This window comes from Pan troglodytes, chromosome 17, assembly GCF_028858775.2.
Source record: "Pan troglodytes isolate AG18354 chromosome 17, NHGRI_mPanTro3-v2.0_pri, whole genome shotgun sequence".
Taxonomy (NCBI): Eukaryota; Metazoa; Chordata; class Mammalia; order Primates; family Hominidae; genus Pan; species Pan troglodytes.
In genome coordinates this window covers 37548123-37564002 of record NC_072415.2, presented here as the reverse complement: position 1 = coordinate 37564002, position 15880 = coordinate 37548123, and positions in this window count along the sequence as shown.

The window sequence follows — 15880 nt, the reverse complement described above, 5'->3', positions numbered from 1 at the left end:
ACCATTTGAAGAGGCATCAAATGGTCTGGGGAAAGGTTGAACATTCAGCTAGCCCTTCATGCCAACAGTTTTAAATTCACAGGCTTGGGATCCCTAGAAAATGGAGTGACTACTGTCAATGTTAGATTTTTGATGTTCCCAAGAGTGAGTTTTGTGCACTGAAAAGATTATTCAGAGGTAACTTTGATTTTAACTATTAATATTCACTTTAGTAAAGCCATTCACTTAAAACCTGAGGTCTTTTTTTAACATGCAAATCTCAATATTTTATGTATAACACCGGTAAATTTTTGTAGGGCCCTTGATTAATGTTTGGTAGTATTTACAAACTGAAATCATTAACCTCCTGTAAATATTTTAAGCTGCATGTATAAATTTAATATTACTGACTTCCTTTTTAAGTAGTCTGATTTAACAAACTTCCTCAAATTCTTAAATAATTATTATGTTTAATAAATTGCCTTCTGAATAAGGTGAATCTTAAGATCCTTTAAATCATTTGTTCCCAAAGTGTGGTTCCTGGACCAGCAGCATTAACATCATCTGGGATTTGTTAGAAATGCAAATTATCAGGCTGCATCCCAGATCTACTGAATAAGAAACTGGAGATTGGGCCTTAGCAAGCTGTGTTTTAGCAAGCTTCCTAGGTGATTCTGATGTATGCTAAGGACTAGGGACCAATGAATTAATTGTTTCAATACTATACGCAGCCCAGGCTGAAGTGCAGTTGAACAATCACAGCTCACTGCAGCCTCAACCTCCTGGGCTCTGGGATCCTTCCACCTTGACCTCCCGAGTTGCTGGGATTATGGGCATGAGCCACCATTTCTGGCCCACTTATAAGATTTCAAGTTAATTGCACAAGTCTAAATCAATCCCTTAATTACAAATTTTCTACCATAATCATGAGAATTATGTGTTGGAATATCCCAATATATCAAATCTCTTATATGCTTTCAATACCTAATCTGATATGTATATCTCTGAATCTAACATAAATATGTAAATACTGAGAGGTATAATGTACTTAATTTTTTTCTTAAAAAATTTGCCCTCTAAGAAAACAATTGTGGTGTTGCCTATTAAAGGAATTAAATTCTAAACTGGCTCCTTAGCTCCAGGAGGCTGCTAATTGACCTGAGATTTTGTTGGGTGTAAGGTCTGGAACTGCTGACATGAAGGCTCCTTTTATAGTCACTGATCCATAGAACCCTACATTTAACAAGAGGTGTGTGGTCCCCTTGGCCAACTTTCTTGAGTGTGAGATAGATGCCTCATTCCTTGAATTTTTTTTTTTTTTTTTAGAGTGTAGTGTTCAGGCTGGGGTGCAGTGGTGCAGTCATAGCTCACTGCAGCCTCCAACTCCTGGGCTTAAGCAATCCTCCCACCTCAGCCTCTCAAAATGCTGGGATTATAGGAAGGAGCCACTGTGCCTGGCTCATTTCTAGATTTTTAAGGGAAATTAGAGTCCACAGGCTTCACTCAACTAAACCACCTCCCTAGCTTTTGTTAATTAATTTATTACTTTCTTCTATTCTGAATTCATTTGTTGCTCTTCCTGTCAGGGTGACAACTGATCTCCATATTTAAATGACTTCTAGTAGAATTCACACAAAGCCACATGACTCTTTTCCATGCATGTCAAAGCTATTTCCATGACAATGACATGGGACCTGTGAAACCTTATGCGCCTTACATGTTGTCAGTGAATCATAAGTATTTGGTTTTGTTCTTATAACTACAATTACTTTTCAGTTGAGTGGAGATGCAGATGTACTTATAAAATGTGGCACTTTCAAGTGTTACTGGTTTTATAGTAGTTTTTTGTTATTATGTATTATTTTCATCTCTGGGTGTTAAAAATTCAGCTGTATGTAAGTATTCACAAAATTGTTTTCTGTTAAGAGTCCTCTCTTGGAAACCACACTATAAGCAAATAAAAGGATAGGTACTCTATGTGAAGCGCATTTAGCCATTTGTCTTACTAATTATGATCCAAAAGCAACATATTTGCAGCCACAATGAAGCATGCAGTGCAGAGAGACTGCAAATATATGCATTTCTGTATGATATGCAGGCCTAAAGATGATACTGCTAACCTAGCATCATCAAGAGGATATATTTAGAATGGATTTTCAAGTGAAGTATTGCAGATATAATTCTGGCTAGCTTGAGCACTTTCCTTTTTCTATTTATATGAACAAACTACTTATCAACACCTCCACTACTCACCACTGTGGGACATCTCTTGCCAGGATTATTCCAATGGTTTTCATGCATCTACCCTCACCATCTGCATCCCCATGTATACCCTTCCATCCATTTACACAGTCTCCATAGTGAGCCCATAAAGGCCTAAATCAGATTACGCCCCTCTTTGGCTCTAGATCCTCCAATGCCTTTCCATCTCATTCTGAGGAAGAGACATTCTTTACAATGGCCTCTGGGACCCCCTGTGATGTGGCCTTCATTCTCTTTTCCAACCTCATTGCTGCTTCTCTCCTTCAGCCACACTGACCTCTTTTATAAACACACCAAACATATCTTGCTTTAGGGCCTTTGAATTTGTAATTCCTCTGCCTGGTATGTTCCATCGTTGGTGTTCACATGAATTCTTAACTCATCTTCTTTAAGTCTTTTCTCAAATATTACTTCTTTGATAAGGCCTTCCCCATTTACCTAACTGAAATGGCAATGTTCACCTTTGCACTGCCTTCGCCTCCCACCCTTCCCCACTCCCTGCTCTCTCTTTTCTTCATGGTACTTACCAATTTAACTTACACTATTGTCTTCCTCTCCCTTGTAGAATGTATACTCTTTGAGGTCAGGGATTTTTACTTGTTGTTTTTCCCCCTCTGCTATATTCCCTATGCCTGAAATAGTGCCTGCACATGGTTAGCACTTAAATTAATAATGGTTGGGCCAGGTGTAGTGGCTCATGCCTATAATCCCAACACTCAGGGAGGCTGTAGCAGGCAAATCACTTGAGCCCAGGAGTTTGAGACCAGCCTGGGCAACATGGTGAAACACCGTCTCTACAAAAAAAAAAATACAAAAATTGGCTGGGTGCAGTGGCTTATACCTGTAATCCCAGCACTTTGGGAGGCCAAGGCAGGGGGATCATGAGGTCAGGAACTCAAGACTAGCCTGGCCAACATGGTAAAACCCCATCTCTACTAAAAATACAAAAATTCACTGGGCAGGGTGGTGGGCACCTGTAATCCCAGCTACTTGGGAGGTTGAGGCAGAAGAATCATTTGAACCCAGGAGGTGGAGGTTGCAGTGAGCTGAGATCATGCCATTGCACTCCAGCCTGGGTGACAGGGGTAGACTTTGTCTCAAAAAAGAAAAAATACAAAAATTAGTGAGCATGGTGATGCACGCCTATAGTCCGAGCTACTCAGGATGAGGCAGGAGGATCACTTGAGCCTTGGAGTTTGAGGCTACAGTGAGCCGTAATTGCACCACTGCACTGCAGCGTGGGCAACAGAGAAAGACCCTGTCTCAAATAAATAAATAAGTGTAAAAAAAATAAATAATGGTTGAGTAAAATAAATACATAAAACCCGAGATAAAGAAGAAATCTGTTTATTATTTATCCCCACCATCTTTCATTGACAGTCCTATAATACAATACTACACATTGTGGGCATGGTCCTTGCTAAAGGATAGATGTGCTGTGAATGGTTATCATAGAGAGTGCCATAAGTGGCTGTCATAACAGAGACTCCCGCTTTCCAGACCTAGAGTGAGTCAAAAACAGGATGTGGTGTCAGAGCTTCATGTGACAGGGTGGATATATCATCCTCCTATAACTCCCGTCTGTAACCAGGGCTGAGAAATTTTGAAAAATTCCTCCTTCTCTGGCCCTGTCTTCTCTCCGCCCTCCCACCCCTAACACCACCCTGGGTCCATCCTCAAGGCTGTAACATCAGAAGTAGGGAGGATGGGGCCTATCTCTCTGTTGCTTGTTTCCTCCTAGGAACATGAAAATCTAGTATTATGGGCTCAACTCCTTTATCTTATTTTAAAGGCAAGTTTAATAAATCAGAACATACTTCTGATTTGGATTTATAAGCCAGTGTAGGTCAAATGTATTTATTACATGTACCAGATACTGTCTACTGTTTTTTCAGCTCTGCACTGGCCCTTCTCCCTGCCACTGGATGTAGAAGTCAGAAGACTACGTCTCCCAGACCTTCTTCACCGGCTGGTTTCCTGGTATAAAATGCTTCCTGGCTTTTATACCAGGCCTTAGCAGGATATTGCAAAGATAAAGGGGGAAAAGCACACTTAAATGCTTCAGGCAGTAGCCTCTGGCATTCACAGCAATGGCAGCCACCTGAGGTGCTACCAGTGGGTATGGGTTCTAATGTCATTGTGGGAATGCAGCTCCCATTTTTCTACTTAGGAGTGGTGTGGTTCCATCAGAACAGCAACTTGTGTGAGCCCACAAGATCCAGTCCAGGAGTGGTGGTGGCTTCCTGATCTTAAGGTAACAACTATTCTCTTGCTTTTTAAACACTCTTTCCTTCAACCTCAACAATTCCAACTCCTCTATAGCCAATGTCCTTTAAATATATAGCATGATCTCTCTCTTCCTGTCTGATGCTGATTCACTCTCTGAATCCTAAACATATGATTTTGCTCTCTTTTTCAAATGGATAAATCTTAACAATATGGTTATTATTCTCTAAAATCAGGAAATCACTCTAAAATCAGGAAATCACAAAGAAAACCTTAAGAAATATCTCATTTAAGAAGCAATGAGTTGTGGAAATAAACAAAGATCAACCAAAAGAGAAGAAGCAAAGGCTACTTATTCAGAGCTTGCTGTAACAAGGGAGTTAACCTCTGTAACTTGTGTTTTGGCAGAAACTCAAAGGCAGCCCAGAAGCGAAAAAGCTTTAAGAGTGGAAAAAAGGAAGGCTTCAGGTGTGCTCTGACTGGAGGCTATTGGCATGGGGAACCTGTAGGTGGGCTAATTAGAAGTGGGGCATACCATGTGGTTGATTAGGGATGCATATTTGGCTTTCATTGGTTGGTTCTAAGTTGGTAGAAGGGTCAAAGCTTAGAGGAGCTCTCTTATTAATCAAGTCTTGGCCATTTTGGCCAATTGTTACAACGGTTATTGTTTGACTTCCTGCACTGTTATAGAGATAGCAGTCTGACTTTCTATGAGTCTAATATTTGTAGTTGACTGGCTTCCTAGGCTGGTTATTATAGATTAAGGGTTAATTTCTTGGGCAGATTGCTGCTGGTTGTGGGTCAGAGTTCTATTTTTACACATGGTCTGGCCATTGTTCATTTGTATATTCAGTCTCTCAGGGTTAATACTCTTGTGGCTGACCTTGGGGAAGTGTCAGGACTAGGTCAAGGCTATAAGGTTGGGTAAAAGGGAAGAACTATATGTCTTAGGTCTTTTAAGCACTTTAAGTGAGATCATGAGCCACACAGCATAGTAAGGGCTGATATCAAAAGACAGATTTGATATTTCAGAATTGCCTGGTCCATCAGCCTTTTTTCTTGAGATCTGAACTCCTAAGTACAATTCAGAAAAATGTGGGGTTGAACTTCAAGTGCTAAATAAGTTGACAATTCATTTATTTTTCAGATAACCTCTCCACCCCGAATTATATTTTGAGGCGTTTGCACAGATTTTCCAGTATGCTTTGAGCAATGCTGCACACATTTTATCTCTTTGTTGATTTTGGTTTGAAAAAAAGCCTTGCAAGGAAGTCCCAAAGGAGAGAGAACAACTGCTTCAGCATGCAACTACATTGTATGGCTCTGTGGGTGTTCCTGTCTGTCTGGAATGGGGCCCCAGCAATGCTCTTTGCATGACATAATTATAAATGAAAATACATCTGTGATGAGCATAAGCATTTCAGTCCATGCAATTGATCCTGCATTATGTCTCCTTCAGCTAAGAAGTCATGGTTTGTTAAAAATACAATATATTTTCTGCTAAAAATTTCATTGCTTATACAATGGATTTTCTATTTTGTAAAACCAGCTCTTGGATTTCTCATAAATGCACTTAGTACCATGGACACAAAAGGGGAAAAAGAGAACATGACAGAGATATTGCATAAACCCACTGGCTGTGGCACAAGACTAGAAGGAAATATAAACACAAAATCTGTTGTTTCTGGATTAATTCTGCAAAGCTAGTAAATAGCCCTTGCTTTGTTTTGATTTCTTTTATTTGTTTCTTTTTTTCCCTCTGTTTGTATCCTTAAATGATCTGGGTCATCCTCCACTTTGGGGAAGAAAACAACCTCTGAATTCAGGAACCTTCTCCTTTATTGACAAATTTTATTGATCCTTTAGAGTTTCTTTTGCTGGGCTGACTGCTGTTCTCAGCTAGTGTCTCTTGTGATGATGACATAGCACTGGCTCAAGTGTTTAAGTAGTCCTCACATTTTCCCCCCTTCTGGAAACAAAGAAAGGTTCCTGTCATTTGATATCTTTGAAGCAGAAGCAGGAGCTTCAAAGGAGACCCAGGAGAGTTGCAGGAACACAATTCCCCAGCTGCTTTCTGAATGATGCAGTTCATGTAAACTTATTCCAAAATCATTGGCATCCCCAGCAAAAGGCTCCATGAAATTTGCATCTGGAGGGGCAGGCCTTAAAGGAGTTAATTTTTTTTTGTTTGTTTGTTTAGTTTATGTTTGCTGGGAGTACGTGTTTTACACTGATTCCACAACCATGCCTTTGAGATGTCAAATAACCATAGGGACATTGAGATGCTCAACACATTCAGACACCTCTATATACAGGACATTAGGAATTATTCAGCATGTGTAGTGATTAACTTCTGGTGGGAAGATTCTGAAGTGTGCCTTTTTAGTTGGTGCTAAGCTCTATTTTTGCTAAGTGTGAAGTTAATAATTTTAGGGGCTTCTTTAGTTAAGAACCATTTTACTGTGAGTTCTGATTCTTTATCCAAACTAGTTGTCCACATGAATCACATGATATAATGTATTTTTCCCTATAAGAAAACATTATTCATTACCCAGAAAAGCCCCCTCTAGTTTATATGGGTAGAGAAAGGGCTTTTCTTTTGACTGTTTAAGCCAGCCGTAAGCAGGATGCAATAGCAGGGTGTTTTTAAAAATTTAATTTGATTAAACCTTGTGATCTTCGGGCAAGCACGAAAGAGCAGTATTTTAGATTTTGGCTTTCACTGTGACCTCTATAGTGATTCCTGCCCCTTTGCCTTCTGGCTCTCTCTCCATCTCTACCTCAAATAAAAAGGGATACTACGGTGTTGACACCCGGGGGCTCGACCTTCTTCAGAGGATGTGGCAGAATACTCAGGCTGCCAAATTCCTGATTATCAGAGAGGTCTTGCTGAAGACCAATTTAAACTGGAAAGCACATAAGCTTCATTGGGCTATTTCAAAGTTCATGCAGCTTTAGTGCTAATCCTCTTAACATATTAGGCCAGGTGGACTCACATAACCACAATGGCATTGCCATAAAGGCCTCTCCAACCTTTATTTACATTTCTCTGCATGGCAGAGTGCAAGTCAATTCATTCTCCTTTCTAGCTGCCTTCCTCAACATTATGACCTGCTCCAAGGTGATTCCAATTGTTTGGAGGCCAAATTGCTTAGGCTAACATATTAAAAGATTTTACGTAACACTGCTTGCTCCAAACCATGAAACACTTGCAGTATGCTGGCTTAGTAATTCCTTTTTTTTTCCTTCTCCTTCTCCAAAGGATAACATCTTGGCTGTGGACAAGGTAAGCATTTCCAGTATGAATGCTTAATGAAGATGAAGTCAGCATGCAGTATGCTGTTTATTTTGCTTTCTAATAAACCCATGCTCAGCAATAGTCTTACTACTGCTGTGACTTCTTGCAACAATTTTTCAGCTTCTTCTATACTCAGAGGAAATTTCTTTTGACATTACTCTCCTTATGATAAATTAATTACACAAAGCATGAAGAATTTAAGGTTGGGAAGAGATGTTGAGCTAAAAATAACCCCTAAGACCTTTTTTTTTTTACCTCCAAATACCATATGCATGTTCATATATGATAGAAAGAATAAAGAAGAGTGAGCTCTGAGGTTATTTGAATAGATTTCAGATTCCTAATGGGTCTCAGATATCATGGCTACTGCCAGAAAAAATAAAAATCTGTCATTGGTATTATAGACTAAAAATATTTGTGTCAGTAAAGAGTTAGGAACCAAAACAATTTTTTTTCTTAAATGTTGAAAGTCTAGAAATACTAGAAATACCTTTGAGTAAGAGGCATCAAAGGGAGTGAGCATAGGGCAGAGGAGGAAGTTTATGTTTCAGGCCTGGTTCGGTTGCAAGCTGGCTGTGTGACCTTGGGCAAGTCATTTTGCCCCTCCGGGTGAACTGTACTTTCTTACAAAATTTCCAGGTATAACTAGTATGACCCAAACGTGCCTTTTAGTTTAAAAACTGGATACTAACAGCATGACTAGATGAGCACTCACTGAGGACTTCTTATATTCCAGCCACTATGCTAGGTGCAGTCCATGTATGTTTTAGGATCCTCAACATTACCCAGAAAGATAGGTGTTATTACTTCCATTTTAAGTTGTGAAAATGAAGCTGGAGAATTATGTGCCCAAAGTCACACAGTTTGTAAATGTCAGAGCTGGGATTCACATTCAGGTTTATCTAGCTTCAAAGCCCTTGCTCTATTAACTATGCTATAGCTGCATCCTCACACTGGCAAAAAAACTCTAGTGGGTTTTGATAAATACGGAGAAGTAGTCACAACCATCTATTTTCCCCTCCTCTTTCCCTCACGTATCATAAAGAATACTTGCTTTGTATGTCAAGGCAGATTGATGCTGGAGAAATAGAGAAATAAAGTCTACATTTGTTCAGATTCAGAAGACAGCTTCTGGTAGAAAGAAAGGAGCCCAGGAATGGAAGGTGAAGTGTTGGAGTATGTGTCACTGTGTTAAAAAAAAAAACCCGCTGATTTTTAAACCAGGGGGAAAATAGAAACAAAATAAATGGAAAAGCAATCATTTTAAAATAAATTTAATATCTTGTCCAAAGAATGAAAGACTCCATATGTCATTGGAAAATCTTCCAGCCTCAAATAGGCACACCTCAAAAATATGATGTCTTGGAAATTTGGTGTTTTTGTTGAAAAAATAAAAGTAACAGTTACAGTGTTTCGAATGTATTTCCCTGTGTTTTCAGTCATGGGTCCTGATGCTGCTGGTACTCATAATAATTTTACCAGGTGGACAGATGGAATAATTGGTATATTTCTATCTAAAGATAGAAACCCTGTTATAAATAGATTGCAAGCTTGGAAGACCAGCTGACCTACCCCAGATGAAGCAATGGAAAGACCTTTGGCCTTGGAATTAGATGAGTTCCTGTCATAGATATACAGTGTGTGATGGTGGGAAGACAGGAAGGTATTCAGCTTCCCTGAGTCTTGGTTTTTATGTCTGTAAAATGAGACTAGTAATACGTACCTCAAAGTGGAAGATTAAGTGTGATAACTTATACAAAAGAACTTATTGCAGTTGGTGACACCTGGGAGGAACTGAAAAATATAATCTATTTTTATCATCTCTTTGTATTTTACTCAAATCCCTCATTTCACAGTTGAGTTCAATTTGTCCTATGAGGTCGGTGCAAGCAGAAGAGCCATTTGTCATCTTTGTCATAATGATTTTACAAATGTCTATGGAAGTACAATGTGTACTTGAGCCTCAGACACATTCTCCCAACTCCAAAACGTTTTATAGATTCTGATATAATCTTATTTTCACATTTTTCATTTTCTCTGACTCCTAACATATCACTGGATTTAATATATGTGTGTATATTAAGAATATAATAATTATAGATTCTCAAAGGTTAACATGAAAGAAAAAAATCTTAAAGGCAGATAGAGAGAAGGGGTAGGTCACTTACAAAGGAAGCCCATCAGGCTAACAGTGAGCATTTCAGCAGAATCCTTACAAGCCAAAAGAGATTGAGGAGACTTTTAGCATTCTTAAATAATTCCAACCAAGAATTTCATATCCTGCCAAACTAAGCTTCATAAGTGATGATGAGATAAAATTCTTTTCAGACAAGCAAACACTAAGGGAAGTAGTTATTGCTAGGCCTGCCTTACAAGGCAGTCCCTAAGGGAGTTCTTGACATGGAAATGAAAGAAAGATACCTGTCACCACAAAAACACTTTTACGTACATAACCCACTGACACTATAAAGCAACTATACAATTTAGTCTACATAACAACTAGCCTACAACAAGATGACAGGATCAAATCTTCACATATGGATATTAACCTTGAATGTAAATGGGCCAAAGTCCCATTTAAAAGTCATAAAGTAGGAAATTGAATAAAGAAGCAAGATCCAACTGTCTGCTGTCTTTAAGAGACCGATCTTACATGTAATGACACCAGTAGGCTCAAAGTAAAGGGATAGAGAAAGATCTATCATGCAAATGGAAAACAAAAAAGAGAAAGAGTTGCTATTTTTATATTAGATAAAACAGACTTTACACCAACAATGATTTAAAAAAATGACAAAGAAGGGCATTACATAATGATAAAGGGTTAAACTCAACAAGAAGACTTTACTAAATATATACACATTCAACACTGGAGCACTCAAATTCACAAAACAAGTTTACAGAGACCTACAAAGAAACTTAGATAACTACACAATAATAGTGAGAGACTTTAACACCTCACTGACAGCGTTAGATCATTGTGGAAAAACACTAAAAAAGATATTCTAGACTTAACACTTGACCAATTGGAACTAATGGACATCTATAGCATATTCCAACAAACAACAGAATATACATTCTTCTCATCTGCATATGGCACATACTTTAATATCAACCACATGGTTGGCCATAAAGCCACTCTCAACAAATTTAAAACATCAAAATCATACCATCCACACTCTTAAACCGCAGTGCAGTAAAAATAGAAATCAATTCAAAGATAAGCTCTCAAAATCATACAATTACATAAAAATTAAACAACCTGTTCCTGAATGACTTCTGGGTAAAGAATGAAATTAATTTACTAAAATTTTAAAACTTCTTTCTTTCTTTTTTGAGACAGAGTCTCACTCTGTCACCCAGGCTGGAGTGCAGTGGTGTGATCTCAGCTCACTGCAGCCTCCTTCTCCTGGGATCAAGTGATTCTTGTGTGTTAGCCTCCCAAGTAGCTGGGGCTTATAGGTGTTTACCACCACTTTGGGCTAATTATAAAATTTTTGATAGAGACAGGGTTTCAGCACATTGGCCAGGCTGGTCTTGACTCTAGTGATCTGCCTGCTTCAGCCTCCCAAAGTGCTGGGATTATAGGCATGAACCACTGCGCCCAGCCAAAATTTCATTTTATTAGTGAAATTTAAAAATTCTTTGAAATTAATGAAAACAGAGACACAACATACCAAAATCTTTGGGACAAAGCTAAAGCAGTGTTAAGAGGAAAGTTTATAGTGCTAACTACCTACATCAACAAGTTAGAAAGATCTCAAATTAACAACCTAACATCACACTGAAAGGAACTAGAAAATCAAGAGCAAACCAACCCCAAAACTAGCAGAAGAAAATAAATACCAAAATCAGAGCAGAATTGAATGAACTTGAGATGCAGAAATTCTACAAAAGGTCAACGAACCAAAAAAATTGGTGTTTTAAGAGCATAAAAAAGATTTATAGACTACTAGCTAGATTAACAAAGAAAAAAAACAGAGATGATCCAAATAAGCACAATCAGAAATGAGAAAGATGATATAACTGACCCCCCCCAAAATAAAAAAATACCCTCAGAGCCTATTATAAAGACCTTTATGCACACAAACTAGAAAACCTAGAAGAAATGGATAAATTCCTGGAAACACACAATCTGTCAGGATTGAACCAAGAAGAAATTGAAACTCTGAACCGACCAACAGCAAGCTCTGAAATTGAATCAGTAACAAAAACCTACCAACAAAAGCCCTAAATCAGATGGATTCACAGCCAAATTGTACCAAAGGTACAAAGAAGAGGTAGTACCGGTTCTACTGAAATTATTCTTAAAAAATCGAAGAGGAGGGACTCCTCTCTAATTCATTCTATGAAGCCAGCATCATTCTGATACCCAAAACTGGCAGAGATGCAACAAAAAAAGTTTAGGTGAAATACTTGCTGATCAAATCCAGCAGCATATCAAAAAGTTAATTCACCACAATCAAGTAGGCTTTATTTCGATGATGCAAGGTTGTTTCAACATACATACACAAATCAAAAATGTGACTCACCACGTAAACAGAATTAAAAACTAAAACCATGTGATCATCTCAATAGATGCAGAAAAGGCTTTTTCAACATGGCTTCAAGTTAAAAATGCTTAACAAATTAGGCATCAAAGGAACGTACCTCAAAATAGCAAGAGACACTTATGACAAACTCAAAGGCACATAATACTGAATGGGCAAAATCTGGAAGCATTCTCCAAGGACCTTAAACAATTCAACAAGCAAAAAAACCAAATAACCCCATTTAAAAAATAGGCAAAGAACATGAACAGACAGTTTTCAAAAGAAGACATACATGTGTGGTCAAGAAATACCTGAAAAAATGCTCAACATCACTAATCATCAGAGAAAAGCAAATCAAAACCACAATAAGATATCATCTCACACCAACCAGTCAGGATAGCTATTATTAAAAAGGCAAAAAATAATAAATGCTGGTCAGGTTACAGAGAAAAGGGAATACTTATATATTGCTGGCAGGAATGTAAATTAGTTCAGCCATTGTGAAAAACAGAGTGGTAATTTCTCAAAGAACTTAGAACTACCATTTGAACCAGCAATGCCATTATGGTGTATGTACCCAAAGGAATATAAATCATTCTACCAAAAAGACACATGTACTCGTAAGTTCATCGCAGCACTATTTACAATAGTAAAGACATGAAATCAACCTAGATGCCCATCAATGGTAAGCCGAATAAAAAAGTGTGGTACATATTTACCATTGAATACTACACAGCCATAAAAAGAATACAATTATGTCCTCTGCAGCAACATGGATGCAGCTTGAGGCTATCATCCTAAGAAGATTGACACAGGAATAGAAAATCAAATATCACATATTTTCACTTCTAAGTCGGAGCTAAACATTGAGTACACACAGACAGAAAGATGAGAACAATAGGCACTGGGGACTACTGGGGTGGGGAGGTTGGAGGAAGGGGTAAAAACTGAAAAACTAACCACTGGGAGTATGCCCACCACCTGGATGATGTGTTCATTTGTACGCTAAACCCTAACAACATGCAATTTACCCATGTAACAAACCTGCACATGTAACCCCTTGAGTCTATATTAAAAGCTGAAAAAATTGATATAATAATTATAAAAATATAACAATTAAACACATTTACAATGTAGTTAGTTTGCTGGATTCAAATCCCATGTTCAACATCAGTAACTTCAATGATCTGGGGGAAGATATTAATACTTAGCCTTCTAAAACTCATTTTTTCTCACTTGTAAAATTAGATTAACAATAGACCTAACTCATTATTGTGAGATAATACTTTTAAAGATCTTGGAAATAGCACCTGATAAACAATAAGCACTCAAAAAGTGCTAGCTGTCACTATTGTTGTTATTTTATCATATTGAAAAATAACAGCTTATTACCCAGAATTTTCATAAGTATCTGAACATTGTGTCCATTTAACATATGTTCTTTCAATTTACCTCCACAACTTCATTTGCATTTATAGGTATCTAAGGACCATATGTACGGTTACTTAGTGTGTGGTTTAAAATATATTACATACATTTTATTATATCATACATTCTGTTCTGCTTAGCTTTTTATTCATCATTATGTTTCTGAGATTTATTTTTCATATATACGTGAAAATTCATTTTTTTCTGAGTCTGTATTCCTTCATAGGCACATAACTTCTTTTTATGATTTCCCTTTGATGCCCATTTAGGTTGATGTAACCTTTTGCTCTTCCCACCAAAGCTATGATGAACATCTTTAAATATATTTCTTCATGTACCTATGTGAAGGTTTCTCAGGGATGTACACTTCGAAATAGAATGACTTAGTTGGAAGATGTGAGTGGTCTCAATTTCATTCAACACTGCCAGCTTGAGCATCTCTGCAAGTGCTCTTTTGCTATTCCAGGTTAAACTTAGATGAAATTTCTCGTCATACAATTTCCCTGTTTTCCCATATGGGATGCCTGCCTCTTGTCGGATTGTAGGAATTCTTTATGTGTCTTATACATGAATCCTTTGTTAGTTGTACATGTTGAGAAGCAATGTTGTGTTGCCATGATTGGCACAATGCTGAGCCAGACTACCATGGTTCAAGCTGGCTCCCCCATTCACTAGCTTTGTGACCTTAGCAAGTTCCTTGACCCCCTCGGAGGTGTGGTTTCCTCATATGTAAGACAGGGTACTAACAGTGGCCTCCCTCACAGAGAACTGCAGGACTGAATGAGTCAATGCATGTAAACTACTTAGCATGGAGCCTGGCACAGAAGGAGGCGCTAGTCATTTTTTAAGAAACATTTTTGTGTGTATTTGTTTCTGCTCTAATTGTTTTACCCTACCCTTTGTTCTTTGGGTCAGGGACCACGTCTCAGTAATTTTTGTTTCTGAGTGCTTAATAAACTGCCTGGCCTATATAGGGGGTGTTTGTTAAATGTTTATAGATTGAATGGATGGATGCTTCTGGTGTCATGTTGCCTCCCTCATTACTGAAGTCCCCTTTCACTCCCTTAAGATGGAGTTATAGGCCCCACGGAAAAACAGCTTACTTCCCTCTGCTTTATCGGTGATTAAATCAAGGAAGGGGGTCCCTTTGGGGATTTATGATAGCTTGGCTTCTGAGACATAGTTTTTTATACATTTTAAATTTATCCTCAACAGAACTAGCTGCTTTCCACATTTTACAACTGTCTGCAAACTTAAAACATTTATTCCAAGTTCCATAACGCAGGTCAATTTTGAAGCTTAGAAGTCCCTGTGGTATATGAATGGAAAAATACCACCGATAAAAATTCTCTGAGTAAGGCCCAAGGAGCTCTGCCTAGAGCCTAGAATGAACTGTAGATGGATTTAAGATCAGAAGCCCCATCCCCGACTTACAGGTCAGTGTTTTTGTTTTTGTTTGTTTGTTTGTTTGTTTTTACCTTAAAATTTTAGAAATATTCAGATTATCTTAAGAACTGACCTTGAGTTTCAAGAGCCTCTGTACATATATTAAAAATATGTTTCCAACCATGGCAGTTTCCCCTAATTTGGCATGGAGCTCCAATTTTGAGAAGAATCAATAACGAGTACAGCATAGAACAAAGGGTGAATGACTGAAAAGTATGCATTTATGCAATTTAGAAGGGCTGAGAACATGGAAGGAAAAATGAAAATGAGCAGGCAAAAGAGAAATGACATTGAATGATAATGCTGTTTTTATAACACATAAACATCTAGTAGGACCTTGTTCATAATTCATCTACTAAATATTACAAGTAAAACTGTGAGGATAAATGGAAAGGAAAGTAAAGAAAGCTGTGTAACATTTTCTCTAAATATTGCCAAAGTAATCAAAAAGATGTATAGTGACATATTTGCTATAGCTGTTAATGAGTAAATAAAAATTTATGATCACTTTATTAGTTCTTATCTAGGATTCTCATTAGTAAATTTTAATTTATTTTTCCTAATCTATGAAGTATAAGACTTTCATGGAGCTGAGCCATAAGGAACGGGAATATGATATAAAGGTTTCCTACGTCGTGATTTAATCTACCGGTAACTTTTGCTTTTTGTGACTCTAATTTCAACCAAGTTGCCTTACTGAATTTTGTCTAGC